Raw genomic sequence first — 20,476 nt, 5'->3', positions numbered from 1 at the left:
GTAAGTTTAAATTTTCATGATTCATCTTAAGTAATGTCCCATGAAACTATACATACTATCATCATCTTAATTTTGTTTCCTACATTTTAAAATCACATTATATTGCATTTTATTGTATTGTGGTTGTCCTCACAATTGAGTAATGACTATCCATTTATGAAGAGTGCTCTAAATGTCTCAGTTCAACATTTGTGAAGCAAAACTATTCTTACAACCAAAGTTCAATGTTCCAGCACACGAGTCTCTCATGTTATTTCAAGACTGTGCACTATACATATACTATCTATTTCTGTCCTAGTTCTTTTTTCTTTTCTGTGACAAAGTACTCAACCAAAAGCAACTTAAAGAGAGACCAGGTTCATTTTAGCTCACAGTTCGAGGTTATAGCCTTTCACGATGGAGAAGTCACAGCAATAAGAGCTCGGGGGAACTGATCAAACTGCATCCATATTAGGAATACAGAGTGATCAATGCATGTTTGCTAGAGCTCAGTCTCCTCTCTCTCCTTCACAGGCCAGAAATGAATTTCCAAGCCCAGGGAATGATACCACCCACATAGTTAGATTTTCCTATACCAGTTAACATAATTGTGGCAATCCCTCACATACATTCTCAGAGAACCTTCTCCCAGGTAGACTGTGTCTATAAATAAGGACAATATGCTGTATATTTCAAAAGCTAGAGGAAAGGACTTTGAAAGTTTGCATCAGAAAGAGATGATAAATGATCAAAGATATAGGTAGATATGCTTGATCTGACATGATTTGGACATTAAACAGAGCATATATGTCTCAAAACGTCACATGATACCATATTTATATAGATAATGTTCTGTGTATCTAAGATAAATTGAAATAAAACATTTTAAAATAGAGTTAAGAAGAAAATATTTTAACCAGAGGCAGAAATCATACATTTATACAGTGTTTTATATACAAAATAATTATTGAAGTGAAAAATGATTAAAACCATAAATGTTCCAAAAAGATTTTCAATAAGGTATAAATGGACATAATGAAGTTAGTTGTGGTGATGAGGAGATTTTGGGAAAAACTGTTAAATGATTTTTACATAACTTCTTTCTGGATTGGGAATGTAGCTATCATATATATGAGGCCCTAGGTTCAACTACCAGCAACACAAAACAAACAATAAAAATACAAATAAATCCAATCAGAAACCAGTCACGGTACTATTGCACCAGTTGTCACATGTTGAGATAGTCCAGGAAGAGATGGGGTGGGCATAAGGAAGGTAGATATGATCATTATACGTTGTATACATGTATGAAATTCACAAAGAATAAATTAAAAATAAACAAACAAGAATCAGTTCCTCTTTTTCTCAGGACATACTCAGATACATGTTTAGCTAAACAGTTTAAGGGACTATATCAGTTTGTAAATGACAAAAAGTAAGATTATCCTTCCTTAAAGAAACTCAATGGTTCATGTGTGATGCTGTTCCCATTAGTATTACAAGCTGGAGTTGCTAGGATTTCTTTATAGAAGCGCAAAACCTTTTTCTGTATATATTATCCATCATCACTTTGAAGGCATGCAAATTCAGAAAAGAAAATTTATTAGATACTGGATGGATTGTGACCCTTTCAGACTGTAGAATATGAAGTGTCAATCTGTCATTTATACCCATAACCACGAACCATCGCACCTTTCAGCTCCATATGTGGAGGGAGGGATTTTAGAATAAGATTTAAGAGAAAAAAATTATAATCCAAAATTGAGCTATTTGATCTATCTGTGATTACAAGACACCTAAAAACAAGAATAGACATTTTATTTGTATGGCTACTTAATACCCTGAGCTAAATTCTCCTAAAAGCACAGTAATAAACCCGCTTAGTTCAATATGATAGACTAGCTCAGTTTGACTTGAATATTGAAATGTGGCAGTTTCAAGAGGACTGTTAAATATCATATTTCAAAAGTTTGTATGAAAGAAGTGTGAATTATTTCATAACTGTTATATTGATTACAGGTTGAAATATTTGGGGTACATAGGATTAAGTTAAAATACATTTTTAAAAATAAGTCTGTTCATTTGTCACTATACAAAAAATCTGGATCTTAAACCAGTTCTAGGACTGGTGCTTCGTGTCTGTCAGCTTGGTCAGCTTCAGTACCTGGGTCATCACTGGAAGCTTCTCCAGAACTACCACCTGCATCATGAAACTCCATGAGTTTTCCCAATTCAAGCTCGGGTGTCTCCAGCAATTTTTATTTTCTAAGGAAGACATCATGAAGAGGATAAATGATTACAAACCTTTTCTATCCTTCCCCAAAGGTGAATAAAATCAATTTATTAACCATTTCTTTCAAGTCCTTTGCCTGAACTTCTCAGGTCATGACTTCCATCATCTTCTTTTGGATCTAACATAACTATTGGTGTTGCTCACAGGACATCTTGCTTATTCTGGTTGTTGAGGTTGAGCAGAGCAGATGGAGCAAACAGCCACCAGTTGTCTTGACATCAACATGGGCTTCAATCACAGACTATCATTTTTTTTTTGACCATGGAAAGTATTTTGTCCTGGTAACATCCATATCATGGACGTTAGTCAGACAGCTTTCTCCTGAACATCCTCAGTAATTAGCTTGACCTTTCTAAATGCAGTTTCATCATTCTCTAGATCAAGGCTCAATTCAAACACATGACCTCTGACGAAATTTTGGTTCCACGAGTTCCTATGACAAGTGTTTTTCCATGTTTCTAATCTTGAACATACCTGAAGCTTTCAGGTCATGCCAATCTTTCTTAGAAAGAGGACCAATCACTTTCTTCTTGGCTCTCTTCCTGCATCCTTTTGTCATGCATTTGTTCTTGCTGACCACCACGGTGCCACTCAGAGAGCCAAAACACAAATTAAAATGTTATTACAAATTACTTTAGATCATTCTTATTTTTCCTTTTTTGTATGGTTACCAGAAAAAAAAATAGTTTTCGTACGGTTTGTATTATAATTTATTAAACAACCATTGCATAGGCAAATTGATTGAATTGAGTATCATATTGTTTGGGGTTTGATGTGTTTTTTGTTGTTGTTTATTTGTTTGTTGTGGCAGAATCTCACTATATTACCTAGGTTGGTTTTGACCTCATGGGCTTTAGGAATCCTCCTGCCTCAGTCTCCCAAGTATTGAGACCACAGATACTTGCCACCACGCCCAACATTTTTGCCTGCATTTTAATTCTGGCCTCTGCACAAAACAGCTGTGTGTTCTTTGACAATTTACTAACCTTTTCTATATCTTACTTATTTATATTAGTAACAATAATACAAATAATAATACCTCATTAAGGTGTCTGAGAAGACAAAACAAAATTTTGTACATGAGATGTCTCACTCTGTCCTTAGCTTACAGTAAGAATTTAATACAGGTGAGGAATTTTCCAAACTTTTAAGAGTAGCTTTTTTAGTGATTGTCTCCTTGCCCAGAAGCTTCCAGTAGTTTCCCATTGTCCATGAGATTGTAAATATCTTAACATGTCTGGGAAAAGGAGCCTACAGATGTTGACCCCAGAGCAACTCTCTTTTTCCCCATTCTACTCTGTTCTTTTGAAAAAAATTAACCTCCTATATTTCACTGTAGCATCCCAACACAGATGATCTCCATTTGCTGTTATAGACTTGACATTGTTAGCCCTTTCTCCAAGTCTTTTCTTCATCCTCTTTGTCTATAAAATTCCTTCCAACACATGTGGAAGGATCACTTCCTTTACAAAGCTCCATCCATTCTCAAACACATATAGAAATGATCAAGATCTTCATAGTTTCTGTGTAACTTGTGCATATGGATATTGCTGTAAATGATAATCCATAGTGTAATTAGGGGTGTATTTTTAATACTGCTTATACAACATCAATGTTTTTTGAGGGTAGTGGCATACTTTCTATTTTGAGTGCCCAGTATCAAGCACAAGTCTTGATGTATAATCAGTGTATAATAATGCTTAACTTAATTCTTGATATAAACTCAAACTCATTGCTGGTTGAGTCGCTATTTTTCTGCCAGTATCATCTGTGGATTTCTGAGGTTCTTTCAGTTCCCTAAATACATCTCTCTCCAATTCCCAGCTATCTTGTACAATTGTCTATGACTAATTCTAACCAATAAACCAATGCAGAATGAATAAAGGTGTTGTGTTGCCTTTGGTAGCAAATAAATCAATATACATTTCACTGTCCTTCTCTACCTTCTCCCCACCCCTAATTGTCATACAACAAGAAGGCAAAAAACCTGACATTCCAGACTTGCAAAATTAACTCATTAATCCCTGGGGGCAGCACTTGAAAGAAGAAAGGCAAGAGAAAAATGACAAATTTTAACTATACTGTGTTCTAAATGAGGTCTTTGTGGTATCAAGCCACCAAGACTTGGAAACTTGTTAGTGCATCAGAGCTTTGCATGTCCTCACTAATAAACACATTCTGATGAATATAATTTGAAAGGTTCTTTTGATTGTACATTCTCCTGAGAAGATGAGCAACACATGACAATAACCCACTTTGATAATAGCACCCTTCTCTCCAATCCAGAGAAATCCAAGAAACAGAAGATGACATATAGTTTTAGGAAACTGAAAATGGGATCTCTGAGGGGAAAGAGCTGAGAGGAAGGTGTGTAGAGGAAGCAGTAGCCTGGATGTAGGTTGGCAGAGCTGGTCTGAGTAAATGTTTCAAATTATACCAAAGAAAAACAAACCATTAACCAAAAAGAATTAATATGCATATGCCAAGCTCACTCAGAAATACAGTACTGTTTCCTTCTATTTTGCTTTCTCCTAGAGAATGCTATGCAGTTGTATAAATAGACATGCCTGGAGTCCTTATATCTACAGTAGGGTTTATTTTTATTTCTTTTTCTTTCTTTCTTTCTTTTTGGCTTCCTGATAAAGCTGAAGGACGAAGTCCTGTTTAAAAAGCTTTTATTTTCGCTCTATTAGGATGTTCTATTCTAAAATATCATCAATATTCTTTAAGGTATCAAAACTAATTTTAGCAAAAAGCCCCAGGAGTTGACTGTTGCTGGTCTGATAATGGATATCAAATTTTTAAACTGAAAACAACTAAGAGCCTTTTTTAAAAATCCTATAAACTAAGCAGACTTCCCTCCTCAAACACTGTGCTCTGAGCTTTTATCATTCCCCACAGTTGTATCTTTTGTTATAAGCTACAAAGGATATAGCTGAACCATGGCAATGATATAATCCCTTTCATCTGATACTTCTGACATTCACCCACGTCATCTGATCTTGTGGTCAGAGAAGAGTGCAGTATGAGGCACATAATATTTCCATGGTCAGCAACAGATAGCATAAATGACATTAGTCTACTAAGATAATAAATGGAGCTTTCTTTTTTACTGTTAAGAATTTTTTTAAATTTTTATGTAAGAGATTTTCTAGTCGTGTTACACATCAGCCAAGGATTCCCCTGTCCTCCCTCCTCCCAACCCCCCAACCTTCTTCCCAAATCCACTCCCCATTCCCACCTCCTCCAAGGCAAGGTCTCCCATGGGGAATCAGCAGAGCCTGGTACATTCAGTTGAGGCAGGTCCAGTCCCCTCCTCCCTGCACCAAGGCTGAGCAAAGTGTCTCAGCATAGGCCCTAGGTTCCAAAAGTCCAGCATATGCACCAAGGACAGGTCCCAGTCCCATTACCTGGGGGCCTCCTAAACAGTTCAAGCTAATCAACTGTCTCACTTATACAGAGGGCCTAGTCCACTTCCATGGGGGCTCCTCAGTTATTGGTTCACAATTCATGTGTTTCCGCTAGTTTGGCTATTTGTCCCTGTGCTTTTTCCAATCATGGTCTAGATATCTCTTGCTCATATAATCCCTCCTCTCTCTCGTCGATTGGACTCCTAGAGCTCCACCTGGGGCTTGGCTGTGGATCTCTGCATCTGCTTCCATCAGTCACTGGATGAGAGTTCTATCATGACAGTTAGGGTGTTCGGCCATCCGATCAACAGAGTAGGTTAGCTCAGTCACTCTCTCAACCATTGCCAGTAGTCTATAGTGGAGGTATATTTGTGGATTTCTGGGGACCTCTTTAGCACTCTGCTTCTTCATATTCCCGTGGAGTTTTCATAGCATAAATGACATTAGTCTACTAAGATAATAATGGAGCTTTCAAAAAAAAAAAAAAGAAAGAAAAAAAGAATTGTATCGCCTGGTGATGTCCTAGCTGTTGTAATGCAACACATTACTCACTTATGTGTATTGATGCTGGTGTAAACTTGCTGGGATGCCATTTAGAAAAGTGTACCATATGCATGAGACATAATTCTTAATTCTGATAAATGATTGTGGATATTGTATGTATTTACCATACTATGCTTTTAGAGCTATCTCTATGAACTCTGTCTACTTATAAAGAAAATATACTTTATGATATGCACATCATGCTATGCTGGCAGCAACCTCAGATATTTACCACACTTTGCCTCCCAGAGATTGAAGTTAAGTCCATATTGTTGAAGATTCTATGCATTTTGGACACAGGATCTGGAAGATATAGGATAGATGTGATCTGAAAGTCTCCTCCCCGAGAACTAACTTTCATAGTACAAGAAGGTGCCATGTAAGCATACAAGGGAGGGACATAACCAAAAGTTTTACCCAGCTTACCTAATACCTATGAACTACAACAACTACCAGCATGGCATGATTTCCCGAATGGTACAATAGTGGCATGCATATCTTGGCGATAATCAACTGCTCTCTAATTGCACTTAAGGCCCACTCAACAGGAAGGAAATAATGCCTGGTACTGGAAACCTAGCCAAACATCTGAGGCTAGTGAGATCATAGATCTTAAAGGAGAATCTACTACTGCCATTTTACTAAACCAGCATAATTCCTATTTACATTCTAAATATGTATACTTATACCCACAGATAAGTATAGCTTTTACCGCTCATCAAAGAAACTTCTCTTTGCAACAGATGGAAACCATTATAGGAAACTACAACTAATCAAAAAGCAAAAAACAAGTAATTGTGTGGTGCCCAACCCCAGATGATACATCTGCTATCCAACTCTTGCACTTAAGGCTCAGGGAACATCAAAGAAGAGGGGGCAGAAAGACTGTAAAATCCAGAATAGCTGAGTTTATTTTTGGGAATTGTATCTCCTAGAAATAACAAGGAAGCTACACACATAAAGTCTCAATAACATGCTTGCCTAATCAAGACCTGAACAAGGACAATATCAATAGGTATGCCAACAAGGCAGGGACAAATCTTACAGGGCCTCAACCCAGGACAATTAACTAGTCAATTGTGTCTACAAATGGATCTCTAGTAAGAATTCTAAACATTAAATCTCCAGTGAGCTTCCCTGGTTGTTAGTATGCACACATCACACATTAGTACCTGGAGAATAACACTGGGAGTCGGAATAGAGGACAACAGAAACTTCAAATTAAGGACTTGGAGAGATGACTCATCAGTTAGGAACACTTCCTACTTTTACTGGATACTAGAGTTAGGTTTCTAGCACCCAGATTGGACAGTTCACAAGGGGCTCTGATATCCTTTTTTGGCTTCCATGTATATGGTGCACATACATACAAGTAGATGCACATACATATAAATACAAATAATAAAAAATAAGTGTCCAAAAAGAAGTAGTACCTTTATATTTAAAACTATCATGAACTCTATCTCACGCACTTCTTAACTTACTTTAAGCTGAATTCTTGATCTATAATAGACCATAAAATTAATAAACTGTAAAGATGGTAGCTTTCAGGAAAGTCTGTATACTCTCCTTGTGAATTGCCAATACTAAGATTAGTTTTGAAGCTACTATTAAAAGCTAATTCACAAAGAAACAAATATTTAAAAAGCTACTTCCATGATCTCAAAAATAAAATAAAAAAATACAAAGTAGGAGGAAGGAAGCTACTTCACAGTTTGCCCTAGACTCCTTGTAATAGTAAAATGTATATGCACATGGAAAATTTAGATTGAACAGCAAGTTTAGTAACTTAGCAGCCATGCACACTTGGACAGTTTATGTATTCCTTATATGGCTCGATGGCCTCAACTGTGAAATGGAAAAGAATACCATGTGGAAAGAAGACTGCTACAAAAATCAAACAAGATAACATATATAGAATGCTTAAAATTGTAATGTTTTATATCCATATTGACTATATAAATATCTTCTTGTTGCCTTTGAAATTCCATGTGAAACCATACTCCCTAAACTATTTTCCCACTATATCAAGATTATTTTTTCCTAAACATAGAACTATTTTCAAGTTATAGGCATTACTGGTAATACCTATAATGTTATCTTACCACAAAGTTATAATACATTTAGATTGAAAGAATACTAACCATATGCTACAATGATAGGACATAAAAGACACAGATCAGATGAAATGAATAAGATTGAATATTCATATTATAGTCATTAGATGGAAACCATAATCTTGTTAATAATGACATCTTAAACTTGCATAGTTCTCTATAGATTTAAAGTCTTTCTAAGCATACATTTTTCTCTATCCAAATAATTTTCTGAATTACATATCTAGAATTGCTAGAATATTTACTATTACTTTATTTTATAGACATCTAAAACTGAAATAGAATTTATGTCCTAATGTGTCAGTTATTCATTAAACAAATAGTTATTGCAGAGTATTTGTCTATCCTGTGGGTAGTATTATAGGTGCACCATTTCTCAGTGATAAAGCTTTTGTTCTCATAGATCTTACAGATTCTGTTTTTTTGTAAATTTTCCATTAACTAAATAACATAAATTACAGTTTAAATATGACTGTTCTAAAAGTAGTATATCAAATACTCTTTTCTATCATTTATCTTTAATGTACAGTTAAAATGGCATTGATTTCCAACATAGTCAGACCACATATTTCATCTCTAAATTAAGTTATACAATTTCAAATCATCTTCTAATGTGATTTTGTAGAGTAGAGAGTGGAAAGATTATAAATGCCAGAAGTCAGGGTAGGCCAAGCTTTTCAAGGTGTCTTCTGGATATCAGGACTCCTGTACTTATGAACTCACAGAAGCTGTCATTGCCTGAACAACTGCCCAAGAACAAGTTAGTCAATATTCAGCATGGAAGGGCAGAGGCTTTCAAACCCCATCCCCAACTGCACAGCTATGAACAATAGATAGCTTAGAGGACTTGGATTTTTAAGGATGTGGCCCTAGTGAGATCAATGATGCTTGTACTGGCTAGTTTTTGTGTCAACTCGACACACTACAGTCATCAAAGAGATAGGAGCCTCAGTTGAGGAAATGCCTCCATGAGATCCAGTTTCCAGGCATTTTCTTAGTTAGTGATCAATGAGGAAGGGCCCAGCCCATGGTGGATCTCTGGGCTGGTGGTCCTGGGGTCTATAAGAAAACAAGCTGAGCAAGCCAGGGGAAGAGAGTCAATAAGCAGTACACCACCATGGCCTCTGCATCAGCTCCTGTCTCCAAGTTCCTGCCCTGTTTGAGTTCTTTCAGTTATGAACAGTAATATGGAAGTATAAGCTGAATAAACTCTTTCCTCTCCAACTTGCTTTTTGGACATGGTGTTTAGTTGCAACAAGAGAAACCCTAACTAAGGCACAGGGTGTGGTGCTTTGAATAGGTATGGCACCCATAAACTCATGTGTTTGAATGCTTGGCCTATAGGAAGTGGCATTATTAGGAGGTGTGGCCTTGTTGGAGTAGGTGTGGCCCAGTTGGAGGAAATTTGTGGTGATATTTTGTTTGTGATATAACAAATGAAGCTTTCCTGAAGAACATAGACTCATAGTGCTGAGCTAAGCCAATAGTTAGCCATAGAGGCCAGGAAATGGTAGCACACACCTTTAATCCCGGCACTTGGGAGGCAGAGGCAGATGGATCTCTGTGAGTTTAAGGACACCCTGGGCTACATAAGATTTATCCAGTCTAAAAGAGAAATGGTGCCAGGCAGTGGTAGCACGCACCTTTGATCCCAGCACTTAGGATCTTATGCCTTTTTTTTTCTCTTATTAAGTTTTTAAATTTATTTTACATACCAATATTAGATCCCCCCTCATCCCTCCTCCTCCCCCCACCTGCACTTCTACTCCCATTCCTGAGGACAGCTAAGCCTGATATATTCAGTTGAGACAGGGCCAAGCCCTTCCTCAATTTACCAGGGGTGAGCAAGGTGTCTGATCATAGGTAATGGGATCCAGAAAGCCAGCTCATGCACCAGGGATAGATCCCGATCACATTCCTAGGGACCCCTCAAGCAGACCGAGCTACACAACTGTTTCCTTATGCAAATAGTCTAGTCCAGTCCCATGGAGGTACCACAGCTGTCCCTCTAAAGATTGAGTTCCTCTGAGCTTGGTTCAGATGTCTCTGTAGATTTCCCCATCATGATCCTGACACCCCTTGCTCATATAATCCCTCTTTCCTCTTTTTGACTGGACTCCTGGAGTTTAGCCTGGTGCATGGCTGAGGATCTCTGCATCTGCTTCCATCAATTATTGATAAAAGCTCTATGATGACCGTTAGGGTATTCACCAATCTGATTACCAGGGTAGGCTGGTTCAGAACCCCTCACCACTGTTGCTAGTAGTCTAATCTGGGGTCATCTGGTTTCTCCCTTACCCCATAATGTCTCCCTCTGTCAAGATATCTCTTTCATTGCTCTCCCACTCCATCCCTCCCCCAGCTCGACCATCGCGTTCCATCATGTTCTCATCCCCAATCCTCTACCTTCTATTGTCCCCCCATTCCCAGTTTACTCATTGGGATCTCCTCTGTTTCTCCTTCGCAAGGTGATCCATACATTCCTCTTAGGGTCCTCCTTGTTTCCTAGCTTCTCTGGAGCTGTGGGTTATAGTTTGGTTATCCTTTGCTTTACATCTACTATCCACTTATGAGTGAGTTCAAACTATTTTTGTCTTTGTGAGTTTAGGTTACCTTACTCAGGATGATATTTTCTTGTTCCATCCATTTGCCTGCAAATTTCATGATGTCACTGTATTTCGCAGCTGAGTAATACTCCATATGTGTATATGTACCACATTTGCTTTATCCATTCTTTAGTTGAGAGGAATCTAGGTTGCTTCCAGGTTTTGGCTTTTATGAATAATGCTGCTATGAACATAGTTGAGCAAGTGTCCTTGTGGTATGCTTGAGCATCCCTTGGGTATATGCCCAGGAGTGGTATAGCTGGGTCTTGTGGTAGATTGATTCTCAATTTTCTGAGAAACCACCATACTGATTTCCAAAGTGGCTGTAGAAGTTCACACTACCACCAACAATGCAGGAGTGTTCCCCTTGCTCCATATCCTCTCCAACATATGCTGTCATCAGTGTTTTTGATCTTAGTCATTCTGACTGGTGTAAGATGGTATCTTAGAATTGTTTTGATTTTTATTTCCCTAATGACTAAGGATGTTGAGCAGTTCTTTAAATGCCTTTTGGCCATTTGGGATTCTTCTGTTGAGAATTCCCTATTTAGAACTATAGCCCAATTTTAAAATTGGATTGTTTTGTATTTTGCTGTCTAGTCTCTTGAGTTCTTTATATATTTTGGAGATCAGCCCTTTGTCAGACGTGGGGTTGGTGAAAATCTTTTCCCATTCTGTAGGCTGCTGTTTTGTCTTATTTCCTCTGTTCCTTTGCCTTACAGAAGCTTCTTGTTTTTAGGAGGTCCCATTTATTAATTGTTGTTCTCAGTGTCTGTGCTACTGATGATATATTTAGGAAGTGGTTTCCTGTGCCAGTGCTTTCTAGGCTTCTTCCTACTTTCTCCTCTAACAAGTTCAGGGTAGCTGGATTTATGTTGAGGTCTTTGATTCACCTGGATTTGAGTTTTGTTCAGGGTGATAAATATGAATGCATTTGCAGTCTTCTACATGTTGATATACAATTATGCCAGAACAATTTGTTGAAGATGCTTTCTTTTTTTAATTTTTTTGGTTTCTTCGTCAAAAATCAGGTGTTCATAGGTGTGTAGATTAATGTCAGGATATTCAGTTCGATTGTATTGGTCCACATGTTGCTTTTTATGCCAATAACAAGCTGTTTTTTTTATTATGATAGCTCTATAGTAGAATTTGAAGTCAGGGATGGTGACGGCTCCAGAAATTGCTTTATTGTAAATGATTGTTTTAGATACCCTAGGTTTTATGTTTTCCATATGAAATTAAGTATTGTTCTTTCAAGGTCTGTAAAGAATTGTGCTGGAATTTTGATGGGGGTTGCATTGAATCTGTAGATTGCTTTTCGTAAGATTGCCATTTTTACTATGTTAATCCTACCTATCCATGAGCGTGGGAGATCTTTCCATTTTCTAATATCTTCTTCAATTTCTTTCTTCAAAGACTTAAAGTTCTTATCATACAGGTATTTTACTTGTTTGGATGGAGTTACCCCAAGGTATTTTATATTATTGTGATTATTGTAAAGGGTGATGTTTCTTTGATTTCTTTCTTGGCCCACTTATCATTTGTGTATAGGATGGCTACTGATTATTTTTTGAGTTAATCTTGTATCCTGCCACATTACTGAAGGTGTTTATGAGTTGTAGGAGTACCCTGGTAGAATTTTTGGGGTCACTTATGTATACTATTATATCATCTGCAAATAGAGAAAGTTTGACTTTTTCCTTCCAATTTGTATCACTTTGATCTCCTTTTGTTGTCTTATTGCTCTAGCTAGAACTTCGAGTACTGTATTGAATAGATACTGGAAGAGTGAACAGCCTTGTCTTGTTCTGAATTTTAGTGGAAACACTGATTTTCTGTACATTTTATTTGATGTTGGCTGTCAGCTTGCTGTAAATTGCCTTTATTATATTTAGGTATGTTCTTTTTATTCTTGGTCTCTCCAGGACCTTTATCATGAAGAATTGTTGGATTTTTACCATAGGCTTTTTCAGAATTTAATGAGATTATCATGTGTTTTTTTTTCTTTCAGTTTTTTTATATGATGGATTACATCAACAGATTTTCATATGTTGAACCACCCCTGCATCTTAGGGATGAAGCCTACTTGATCATAATGGATGATTTTTTTGATGTGTTCTTGGATTCAGTTTGCCAGTATTTTATTGAGTATTTTTGCATCAATGCTCACGAGGGAGATTGGTCTGTAATTATCTTTCTTTGTTGCATCTTTGTGTGGTTTAGGTATCAGGGTAATTGTGGCCTCATAGAGTTTGGTAATGATCCTTCTGTTTCTATTGTGTGGAACAATTGAAAAGCATTGGTATTAGTTCTTCTTTGAAATTCTGGTAGAATTCTGTACTAAAACCATCTGGTCCTGGGATTTTTTGGTTAGGAGACTTTTAATGACTGCTTCTATTTCCATAGGAGTTATAGGTCTATTTAAATGGTTTATCTGCCCTTGATTTAATTTGACTATATGGTACCAATCCAAAAAAATAGCCATTTCTTTTAGATTTTCCAATTTTGTGGAGTACACGTTTTTTGAATTATGACTTGATGATTCTCTGGATTTCCTCATTGTCAGTTGTTATGTCTCTCTTTTCATTTCTGACTTTGAAAATATAGATACTCTCTTTCTGCCTTTTAGTTAGTTTGAATAATGGTTTGTCTGTCTAGTTGATTTTCTCAAAGAACCAACTCTTTGTTTCATTGATTCTTTGTACTATTCTCTTTGTTACTATTTTAATGATTTCAGCCCTGAATTTGATTATTTCCTGGCATCTACTCCTAGGTGAGTTTACTTTTTCTTCTAGAGCTTTGAGTTGTGCTGTTAAGTTGCTAGTGTGAAATTTTTTCCAACTTCCTTGTGTAGTCATTTAGTGTTATGAGCTCTTAGTACTGCCTTTATAATGTCCCATAAGTTTGGGTCGGTTGTACATTCATTTTCATTGAATTATAGGAAGTCTTTAATTTCTTTCTTTATTTCTTCCTTGACCCATTGGTGATTCAGTTAAGCATTGTTCAGTTTCCATGAGTTTGTAGGTTTCTGTAATTTGTGTTGTTGAAATCTAACTTTAAGCCATGATAGGCCGATAAAATACAGGAGGTTATTTCAATTTTTTTATATCTGTTGAGATTTGCTTTGTGACTCAGCATGTGGTCAGTTTTAGAAAAGGTTCCATGGGATGCTTAGAAGAAGGTATATTCTCTTGTTTTAGGTGGAATGTTCTGTAGATATTTACTAAGTCCATTTGTGTCATAACGTCTGTTAGGTCCATTATTTCTCTATTAAGTTTCTGTCTGGCAGACCTGTCCATTGATGAAAGTGGGGAGTTGAAGTCTCCCACTATTAGTGTGTGGGATTTGATGTTTGCCTTAAGCTTTAGTAATTTTTCTTTTACATGTGTGGGTGCCCATATATTTGGGGCATAAATGTTCAGAATTGAGACCTCATCTTTTTTGATTTTTCCTGTGATGAATGTGTAATGTCCTTCTTGATCTTTTTTGATTAATTTTAGTTTGAAGTCTATTTTGTTAGATATTAGGATAGCTACACCAGCTTGCTTCTTAAATCCATTTGACTGGAAAGACTTTTCCCAACCATTTACTCTAAGGTAGTGTCTGTCTTTGAAGTTGAGGTGTGTTTCTTGTGTGCACTGAAAGATGAATTCTGGTTTTGTATCCATTCTGTTAGCCTGTGTCTTTTTATAGACAAATTAAGACCATTGATATTAAGGGATATTAATGACAAGTCATTATTAATTCCTGTTATTTTTTTGGTGGCAGTGTTGTGTGTTTGTCTTCTTTGGTGTTTCTTGGTGTGGGACTATCTATTGCTTGTATTTTCATGGTTGTAGCTAACTTCCTTAGGTTACATTTTTTCTTCTAGTGCCTTCTGTAGGGCTGGATTTGTGGATAGATATTGTTTAAATCTGGTTTTATCATGGAATATTTTGTTTATTTTGTCTATGGTGACTGAGAGTTTTGCTGAATATAATAGTCTGGGCTAGCATCCATGGTCTTTTAGTGTCCATACAACATCTGTCCAGGACCTTCTGGCTTTCAGAGTCTCCATTGAGAAGTCAGGTGTTATTCTGATGGATCTACTTTTATATGTTAACTGGCCTTTTTTCTTTGCAACTCTTAATGTCTTTTCTTTATTCTGTATATTTAGTGGTTTGATTATTATGTGGCAAGGATATTTCTCTTTTGGGTCCAGTCTATTTGGTGTTCTGTCACCTTCTTGTATCTTCATAGGCATTTCCTTCTTTAGGTTGGGAAACTTTTCTTCTATGATTTTGTTGAATATATTTTCTATGCCCTTGAGTTGGTATTCCTCTCCTCCTTCTATCCCTATTATTCTTGGGTTTGGTTTTTTCATGGTGTCCCAGATTTCCTGGACATTTTGTGTTATGACATTTTTGGCTTTAGTATTTTCTTTGACTGGCGAATCTACTTCCTCTATTGTATCTTCCACACCAGAGATTCTCTCTTTCATCTCTTGTATTCTGTTGGTTATGTTTGCATCTATAGTTCCTGTTCATTTACTCAGATTTTCTATTTCCAGCATTCCTTCAGTTTGTGTATTCTTCATTGTCTCTATTTCAATTTTCAGGTCTTGAACTTTTTCCTTCACCTGTTTAACTGTTTTTTTTTTCTTTGTTTTCTTGGCTTTCTTTAAGAGATTTACTGATTTCTTCCAATTTTTTGTTTGTCTTTTCCTCAATTTTTTAAGGGAATTTTTCATTTCCTTTTTAAAGACCTCTATCATCTTCTTAAAGTCATTTTTAAGGTCATTTTATTTTGCTTCTTCTATGTTGGGATATTCAGGTCTTGCTGATGTAGAACCACTAGGTTATGGTGGTGCCATATTGCTCTTTATGTTGTTGAATGTATTCTTGCACTGGCATCTACCCATCTCTTCCTTCTAATTGGAGCTAATGGAGTCTGTGTCTCAGGGAGCAGCTGCAATCTTGGAGGATGGGTGGGTTTACAGGATCTTGTGCCTTTAATTCTAGTACTAGGGAGATAGAAACAGGAATTGATATGGCTGAGCAGAGAAAGGAACATAAGGTAGGAGAAAACAGGAGCTCAGTCCTTTGCAGGCTGAGGTTTTAGTAGAAGTAAGATCTCTAGTGATTGGCTGATTTTCTTCTCTGATTTTTCAGCACTTTCCTCAGTATCTGACTCTAGATTTTTATTATTAAGACCAATTAGAATCCATGCTACAGAAGTGTATCAAGATTTTCTCAATTAGTGATTGATGGGAGAGAGCCCATCCCATGGTGGGTGGTGCTATCCCTGGGCTGGTGGTCCTGGATTCTATAAGAAAGCAGGCTGAGCAAGCCATGGGAATCAAGCCTGTAGGGAGCTCCCTTCCATGGAATCTGCATCCACTCCTGTTTCCAGGTTCCTGCCCTATTTTAGTTCCTGTCCTGACTTTTTTCAGTGATGAACAGCTATGCTGAAATGTAAACCATTAGGTAAACCCTTTCCTCTACAACTTGCTTTATGGTCATGTTGTCTCTTCACAGCAATAGAAACCCTAACTAAGAAAATACTCTAGTGTATTTTAGATCCATGAGTACATGGGCAGCACAAATTGGATGCAGTGGATTATACAAAGAAAAAGATACTAAGTTGGAATAGAGGTGGAGTTGATGCATGGATCCGGGGGGCTTAGAGGAAAAGACTGGGATATGTGATCAAAACACATTACATGCATATACAAAACTCTTAAAAAGTAATAAAATTCTGCATTATAAATTGATATCTTAAAAATCCCATCCGAAAGTAAATGAAAAAAATTTAGATTTTGAAACTAAGGAAGCACCTGCTGAGTGGTCTATAATCCCAAATTAGTAGAAATACAGGCAATCTTTCAAAATATAAAAACTGATCAGAAAAAAAAAGAAAGAAGAAAGAAGTTAGGGGTGAGTTAAAAATTAGGATATTTCCAATATTTGAAATAACAATAGGCCACTTATTAATTCATCACATTGCATCATGTGAGATTCTATAAGAATATAAAAATAGGAACATTATGGGCTCTGAAATCCATAATATTTGTGGGTAGCTAATAATATATTTTTCTGAAGTTATACATCCTGTGTCATTCCCTAAAAGAGATTTATTGGTTTCTACCAACATCATTGATGGATGGTATATAGATAAATAAATGATGACTAGATAGATAAATAAACATTTAAAATATTGGCCCATTTAACAATTACTTATGGAGCATCAATTATGCCCCAGGAATTGTGCTGGGTATACACAACTGGGCATACTATAAATGCAGCAGTATATGAAGTTATACTGGGTAAACTAGAAATGCAGCAGTTTGTGAATAGCTGAATAACCTCAACTTTCTTCAGTCCTACAGCATATGATTGGACAAAAAAATGCCCTTCAAATGGAATATGAGTGCAAAAGTTAACCAGGTGAATAGGGACAGAGATGCAAGGAGAAAACAGTAAGTATGGGGGCCACAGAGGCACTGGGGTATTCAAGAAAGTACCAAAGAGCTAAGCAATGTAAGCAAATAAAATGGACAGGTCATGATCAGATCATGAAGGCTTTATGTACTGAATTAAGGTATCTGGTTTTGTTATACGGTGTTTAAAATACAACATGGAATTTTTGCAGCAAACAGAAGGGGAAATGATTTAATAATAATATTTTAATTTCAAAAATAAGAAAAATGTATATTGCACTGAAGAGAATCAAAACCTCAGGGTAGGTTAGGAGGCTATCACAGTGGATCTGTTTTTACACACACACACACACACACACACACACACACACGCACACGCACACGCACACGCACGCACGCACACACACACAAAGACAAAGAATACATGGCCTGAATCTGGATTGCTGTGTGTATGAGGGGAAGATAAGTAGGAGATACATGTATGTAAGTAGAAAAATACACAGGTCTTAGACATAAATTGAACCAAAAGTGTGTTAGGTTCAGTTTGGTACATTGTACTTCATTCAAACAACTATGGGACACTAAAGAAGATGTATCAGAATTTGATGACTTGGTCTGAGGTTCAAATTTGAGAAAATTGTAGAGAAATATGGAAGTGATCATTGGTAATAGTCTTATTGCTATTCTCATGTAGGTCATGGAAGAGGCATTAACACTTGTTTAAACTATCCAAAGAAAACATTGCTTTCATAAATGATCTAAAGTGTTGTTATCTGTTTTTTTTTTTAAATTATCTACAGTAGTTACCCCTTAAGCAACATCTTTGGATGCGCACAAGGGCCATGACCTGAGGGCATTTTGTTCCCTGAGACATTGACTCTTTCAAAGCTACTAAAGGAATTTATCTAAATCTAAAGAACTCAGGATTCAATGGTTTAGGTGGAATTCTGCTTGCTCAGAGAGACAGAATAGCTAGTAGCTATACCTTTGGTCGTGTCTTCTAAAAAACCCAGAGTCCTTCTCTCAGCCCCCTACCCCTTAAAAATCCCTTGCTTCACATGATTCCTCTTTACCACTTCCTGTCTGCTACTTGCTGACTCAGCATCCCGCTCGTAGGTTAACTTTATTTAATCAAATACATCTTTGAATTGTTAACAGAAGCAATAGAAAAAAAATACAACACACTTTAGAATAATATTCCCCAACACTAAAGTCCTCTTTATGTCTTCATCACTTGAATTTGACCCTAACTCTCTTCTAATTGTGACAATTATAAACAAATAATAATCCAAATTGATAGACAGTAGAAATAATTCTCTCAAATGCATATTTACCATTTGACATTTGTATCATTTGGAATTTAATGCCTTCCACATATTCAAATGGGCCTAACTTAGTACTGCATGTTTAATTTATTACAACCTGTTTGAGAGAAAACCTTTAAAAAGTTGATCCAAGGATATTTCAAAAAATATTCTTAGGTTCCTCCAACACAACATTCCCAGCTACTTTTGAGTTTGTTTTCTTTCTGCATAAGAGACCACAATATGTGTATGAAAGACAGTGAGTATACTATATAGTATTATCCATGACAACTCAAATGAAAGCAAGATAACATAAAAGACTCAAACCAGGGCCCTAGGGAGATGAATCAGTGGGTAAGAACACTTACTGTACATGAATATGTGAATTATATATGAATTAAAATCCTCAGAATTCATATCTGAATTCAAATTCCAAGTGCCCCCATAAAAATCTGGGCATGGCTGTGTATGCCTGTAACCCTAGCTATGGGATCAGAGACAAGCCGACCCTGGGAACTCACTGGCCATCCAGCCTAGTAGAAACAGCCAGTCTCCAGCTCATTGAAAGATCTGGCCTTAAAGAAATCAGACAGAAAATGTATTTTTACACACACACACACACACACACACACACACACACACACACACACACACCACACTTCAAGCCAATGATATAAGACAGGAAAAAAAACCTTTCCTCCAAAGTTCATGTATTCAGATTCAATTACCTTGCTGTAATATGAAAGTTTAGTATTTCACTTTATTTATTCCTTGTGGCAACTATTGGTATACTGTCTTAGTTCCCTTTCCTGTTGCTGTGATAAAATACCCAGACAAAAGCAACTTAAGTGAGAAATGGTTTATTTTGGCTCACAGTTACAGGGTATTGTCCATTATCACAGGGAAATCCCAGCAAAGGAACTTGAGATAGCTGATCATATTTCATCCACAATCATGAAGCTGAGAATAGTGCTTGCTAGTGCTCAGCTAGTTTCTTTTTTATATAGTCCAGCACATAAGCCAAGGAATGTTGCTGCCCTACCTAATCAAGATAGCCCCTCCAAGGCTTTTGGAGAGGCTAACCTAGTCTAAATCTCTCACAGGTGTGCCTGAAGGCCTACTTCTTAGTGATTATAGATCCTGTCAAGTTGATAATCAATACTAACCATCATATACTGAGCCATATTTTATCATAAGAAACAATGTTTTTAATTTACATTATTGTTCCATATATAGACATCTTTAGTTTTCCTTCCTTCATTTTTGTCCAAGTATCATCATATAATTTGACACTGAAGTACATAAGTCTATCAGGTGTGTCAGACCCACGGTCTGGGGTCTTCTTGGTCACAGATCATCTGTGAATTCAGCCCAATGCAATATCATAAAGTTACTAAAAAAATCATATGATTTTAAAAATTCTTATTGTAGTTAAATTGCATAGTTCAGAAGCATGAACTTCATAGATAACAACTTGGTATCACATTTTCAAAACATTGAGCATGCTTAGCTCATTAACAGTCAACAAACTGTATAACCCAACACCCAAATGAAGCCCATTTTTTGGCTTTTAAATATGATTTTATTGAAACATGGCCATGTTCATTTGTACACTATAATGCCGGAGTTGAATATTTCTGACAGACCACATGGCTCACAAAAGCTAAAATGTTTATTTTCTGATTCTTTTACAGAAAATAAATAAATAAATAAATAAATAAATAAATAAATAAATAAATAAAAACACCATCCTTGGTCTGAATGATCTCTTTTTGTCTCTACCTGTTACCATTTACTTAAAGACAA

At 36.5% G+C, this 20,476-nt stretch overlaps 1 pseudogene; it reads right to left on the bottom strand.

Moving 5' to 3' along the window:
* Positions 1-2,087: 2,087 nt before the first annotated feature.
* The window catches only part of LOC131899733 (small ribosomal subunit protein eS1-like), a 39,962-nt pseudogene continuing 21,573 nt past the window's right edge, over positions 2,088-20,476 (bottom strand).

The sequence above is a fragment of the Peromyscus eremicus genome, chromosome X (assembly GCF_949786415.1).
Source record: "Peromyscus eremicus chromosome X, PerEre_H2_v1, whole genome shotgun sequence".
Lineage (NCBI taxonomy): Eukaryota > Metazoa > Chordata > Mammalia > Rodentia > Cricetidae > Peromyscus > Peromyscus eremicus.
Note: the sequence above shows the minus strand (reverse complement) of the source record. Positions and strands in the feature narration are given on the sequence as shown.